Raw genomic sequence first — 6,000 nt, 5'->3', positions numbered from 1 at the left:
TTGATATTTGGCTCTGTTGACTAATGAGTTTGCCGACCACTGCACTAGGGGATGAGGGCACAAGCGGGGGATGGGGTGGGGGGCAATGGGTGGATAAGGACACATATGTAATACCTTAGTCAATCAAGAAAAAATAAATTAAAAAAGTATTGTATCCATGTTTATGAGGGATATTCTAGTTTTATCGTTTTGTAATACCTGGTTTTTGTATCAGAGTAATGCTGATGTCATAAAATGAATTGGAAAGTATTTATACTTCCTCTATTTCCTGAAAGAGTTTGTATAAGGTTAGCATTGGTTCTTCCTTAAAAAATTTGATAAAATTAACCAGTGAAGTCATTTGTACTAGGAGTTTCCTTTTTCAGGAGTATTTTAATTAATTAATTAAATCCTCAACCAAGGATATTTTTTCCATTGATTTCTAGAGAGAGTATAGGAGGAGGAGTAAGGAGAGAGAGAGAGAGAGAGAGAGAGAGAGAGAGAGAGAAACATTGATGTGGTGAGAGAGACACATGGATTGTTTGCCCCCTGCATACGCCCTTAGGCACACTTACCGGGGTGGGGAACCTACAACTGAGGTAGGTGCCCTTGACCAGGAATCAAACCTAAGACCCTTCTGTTCGCAGGCCGATGCTCTAACCACTGAGCAACTGGCCAGGTCTGCAGTGATATCTTAAACTAGCGATTTTTCAACTGGTGTGCTGCAAGAATTTTTAAAACATGTAATACCTGTTTAGTCAGGGGCACTGACCTCTTTTCCTTTACATCGTCAAATAAAAAAATTACATCAGCCAACACAACAAGAGCTGTCTGATGTGAATGCCCTTCTTGAACCATAAATATACAGGTCATATAATAGAGTTACATCTTATTGGTCATCTTACATAATAAGGTTGCATCTGATTGTTTAATTCTTGGTACCAGAAATCCTTATATACAAGCAGAGGCACCTGATTTTTTAAAAAGTCACTTTGGAGCAAAAAGGGTAGGTAATTACTTTTTTGGGGGGGGGGGGGTAAACCAATCATAATTATACATTTTTTTTTTTGCCAGAAGGGCAAAAAATATATTTTTTGGTGTCTCAGAATAATAGTAATTATTTTATGTGTGCCATGAAGTGAAAAGGGTTAAAATTTGTTGGCCCTAAGCATTGTCATATATATATATATATAATTTATTTATTTATTTATTTTTTGAGAGAGAGAGAGAAACATCGATGATGGGGAATCAGACCAGCAAACTTTTGGTGTATGGGACGACGCCCAACCAGCTGAACTCTACTGGCCAGGGCTAAGCATTATGTTTTATCCTCCCCTTAAGTCTCTTTAAAACTAAAACTTTAGGTTAACAGGTGTTATGGATTGAATTATGTCCCTCCCTACTCGCCTCCCCCCGCCCCAAATGTTGCAGTCCTAACCTCCAGTACCTGTGAATGTGATCTTATTTGGAAATAGAGTCTTTGCAGATGATCAAGTTAAGATAAGATTATTAGTGGGCTCCAAATCATTATAACTGGTGTCCTTATAAAAGTGGAAATGTGTACAGAGGCAGACATACATAGAGGGAAGATAATGTAAAGATGCAGGGAGAACACCATCTGCAGCTAAGAAACACCTGAGGCTACTAGGGGAAAGGAATGGAAAAGATTCTCCTTCAGCCTCAGAAGGAACCAACTCATCTTGGGCTTCTAGCATTTAGCAGTGTGAGACAGTACATTTCTGTTGTTTCAGCCACCCAGTTGTGGTACTTTGCTATGGCAGCCCCAGGAAACTAATATAGGAATCAGTGGATGCTCCCCAGAGCAACACTCACTTTCCCTCATTTTTGATCTCTGTAGATTTCCCTTTACTTTCTCAACAGTAAAACTCTGCATTCCAAAGTATGTTTTAAAAAAATATTTTATCCAGCAACCTATTGGTTTTTGGGAAGATTTTTTTAGGAAATCTAGTCTTCAACTTGTTAATGAAAGTCTACTTGACTCTTCCAGAGTAACTTTCTGAAAATGGCGTTTGGATTCTCTTGGTACTTACTAATTTCCAAGTCTAATTTATTATTTCTTTTGTTCCTTTACTATGCATCATATCCTATTATGCTCTGTATATGGTATTTTCCTCACTTGTTCCTTGAAGGTTGAGAGGGTGTCTTACTCACCTTCTAATACTCAGTATGTAGAAAAATACCATACATATAATAGGTATTAATAGTGTGGTTATTAAACTGAATGTACTTGTATATTGGTCACATGCATAGGTGTGTAAGTTGGTGAAGTGATGACTTTAAATCTTAATTCAAAGTTCTTATTCTTAATCCACAAATGTCTATTACTCAAGGTTATAGTCACTTAAGAGGGATTTTCTTTTCTTTCTATTAATATAACTAAAAATCTCAAGTGTATGGCCTTCCAAGTCTCCTAAAGTATGAAATAACTAATAAATATAATTCCTAATTATTACAACCCTATAAAGTAAATTATTGTTCCCATTTTACAAATGAGGATCAGAAAGGTTAAGTGCCTGTTTCAAGATGAGATACCTAGTAAGTTCCAGGGTTAAAAATAAAATTTATTTGGCTCTAAAGCCATTCATTCACTATCCTACACTGAGTACTTACTATGGATCCCCATCATGCAATGATTATGAAACTTCTAGGTATTTTTCTATTCCCATTTGAATCAGAGTTATAACAGTCACTTACTCCAAAATAATGAAGGCTATCTTTCAAACTACCTGCTTATGTATGCTTTTTAGAATATATTTTATGTCCATGCAGTTACTTCCCATTGTTCACCTGATATATTGGTTAGATATAGACAACCTCAGAAAGTACATTCTAGAAAAACAGTCAATTATTTTAAGGTGGCTTTTCCTTTTTCACTGTAGTATATTTAAATTGTATCATAAGCCTCTTAATAAGATTTTATCTAATGAGGCTGCTTTTTTGGTGCAGTCTATGCACATATTACCATGCACTTGTTCATACCTTGCTTGCATTCCAGTTGTAAACTTTATTTACCCAAATAGTTTTAAGTTCCTTGAGGTCAAGAATGAATTTTGTTCCTTTGTATTCCCCATAATAATAGATGCCATTTCTAAAGGATTACTGAGTACCAGGAAATTTATACACATTTCACTCATTATTTACAATAACATGGCAAATTAGGTATTATTACCCCCATTTACAGATGTGGAAAGTCTTGGATATAATTAGTCCCAAGGTTGTAAACCTATTAAGTGGCTATAATGATGGGTCCTTAATGTGGGAGTGTTGAATTGACTGATTATGGTAATTTCCCTGAAAGAGTTTTCCATCTGGCAATAATGAAGTAAAAAAAAAAAAAAGAAAGAAAAGAAAAAAGACATAAGTTTGTATTCTTATGTTATAAGTTACCAGCCTGTGACCACGGGCAAGTTACAAAGCATCATTAAATCTGTGTTTTTCAGTTTGTAAAATGGGAGACTAAAGCTCAATGCATGAGGTGATTATGAATATTAAATTAAGTAATACAGATAGGAAATAATAAATGCTGATTTAGTAACTTACTTGGTTTTGTTTCTTTTCTTTCTCCTTTTACTGAAATGTAATCTGAATTAATATATGTATAAATTAAGAAGTACCAAAAAGAAAGACATTTATTGCTCTGACTGGTTTGGCTCAGTGGATAGATCGTCGGCCTTCGGATTGAAGGGTCCCAGGTTCGATTCCGGGCAAGGGCATGTACCTTGGTTGCGGGCACATCCCCAGTATGGGGTGTGCAGGAGGCAGCTGATCGATGTTTCTAACTGTCTATCCCTCTCCCTTCCTCTCTGTAAAAAATCAATAAGAATATATTTAAAAAAAGACATTTATTAAAGTATCTCCTATTTTTCTTTGTATACATACAATTTAATAGCCTACTAGATATTGATAAAATTCAATATAATGCAGCATTTTTTATATGCTAACATATTCATGACTATATTAAAATATCTTTGGATAATCCTCCCAGATCAATTACTGTCACATATTCTGAATAGAGACCCACTTGTTTTTTAGGATGTTCATATCCCTTTCCTAAATATTTAGGACTTTATTTCCTACAATTTTGGATAAGAAATCAGTAATCTTTTTTTTTGTATGTTTTTTTTATTTTTTCTTTATTGATTAAGATATTACATATGTGTCCTTATCCCCCCATTACACCCCACACACACACCCCTTCACTCATGCCCTCACCACCCTGGTGTCTGTGTCCATTGGTTAGGCTTATATGTAATCTTTTACTCTAATGGAAATAAATTTAAATATTTTGTTTTTATCACTCCTTTTCCCCAAATTAATAGGTTACTGTGTAAGTCAGTTTTTCTGTTGGTTGATTTGATATCATTGTTGTTATGTCTGAATTTTATGTTTTAATCTGATTTTTCTTCAAGCTGTTCTGTTATGAATAAAAAGAAACCTGCCAATAGCCATACACAGAGTTCTATAGTTTAAATCTATATATTTAAACTCAAAACAATGATATAAAATATTACTATACTGTAGAAATGTTAAATTAATCTTATATTGATCCTAAATATTATGTTTTTGTTCAAAAATGTGCTACTAAAAATTTCCACAACTTTATCCTGGTCATTCCAGGCAGAACATTTTCCTTAGAAGGCACTGATCTTTAAAGTTCTTTTATGTTGGTAAGCCACAAACTTTATTTGCTGATCTTAGGGTTGGTGCATGATCTTTCAATAGGACCAGATGAACTAAAAGGTCCTTTGGAGTATTTGGGGGTGAGGGGGGCATTTTAAAAATTAGAATGATAATAAGTTGGTGTTGTGTGTTTTATAGATACTAGTCATATTTTGAAAAACTGCACTTTAAATCTTTAAGACATGATACATAAACCATTTTAAAGAAATTGAAAGCAACCATATATTTTCAACTGATGTTCTTATGTACAGTTCTTTTATATTGCTACATTAATATTTTCTACATGACATCTGTGAAGTCCCTCTGGATGCAAAATGTATGTATCCCTTCTTTTAACAGTCTTTGTGTAAAGTTATTTGCTTTTCCAGTAGGTACATGGTGTATTTTAAAAATTGTAGACAATTTACACTAGCTCAGAGTCATTTTGATTACTCTTAAGCAAATTAGCCAGCATTTGGTCAGTTCTGTGTTCTCTCCCCTGTGGCCCTACGTGGGCTTCACATTAAACAGCCCCTCAGCCTAGTCCAAATGTCCAGTTGTACCTACTTACCATTTTAGAGTGGTGCTGAACTTGCTATTTTGGGGCAGAATGTGTATGCGTTGTATTTACATAAAACATATATATGTAACTTAAATATGACCATAAATAGTAAGTGGTTATTGTCTAACTATGTGTTTTAAAAGCATTATCCAAGTGAAATGGTAAAAAACAAACAAACAAAAGCTTCACTGAAAACTGTAAAATTATCCATACAAAAAAATTTAATTTGTTTATATTTCCCATGATGGTGTGATGAAAAAATATTTTTTGGTCTTATTTGCCCTGCTTTTGAGTTCTTGAGCAAATATCTTTTACTGGTCTTGTTTTGTCCTTGGTTTTGGATTATTTAGCAAATAGCCCATTATGTAATTAATGTGAAATTAACCTACAGTTAGGCTACCTAAAACATTTAAAATACCCATTCTTCCTTCTTGCTGCTATCATAATTCTATTTCTAATAGTTCAAATCTGTTTACATTAATTGTGAATGTTACATGACCTTTATATACATTTGCCTCATGATAAGAATTTGAAACAAAACTTAGGTAGAACTAGGGTCTGCATCAGTGTTTTCAGTTCTAAGTTGTTTATTTCTTATCCTTCCTCGGATCATTAATGAAAATGATCTCACCTATACCTTAAAAATTATCAGCTTATATTTCTGTAGCAGATCATAATTTAACATCTTAAGTGAACTGGTAGTATTTTTCAAAATATATATTTGCTCAGTACTGAACTTTAGTAAGAAATATCTAAACATACACACATATACAGAAAAA

Source organism: Cnephaeus nilssonii, assembly GCF_951640355.1.
Source record: "Cnephaeus nilssonii genome assembly, chromosome: 7".
Lineage (NCBI taxonomy): Eukaryota > Metazoa > Chordata > Mammalia > Chiroptera > Vespertilionidae > Cnephaeus > Cnephaeus nilssonii.
This window is presented reverse-complemented; position numbering follows the sequence as displayed.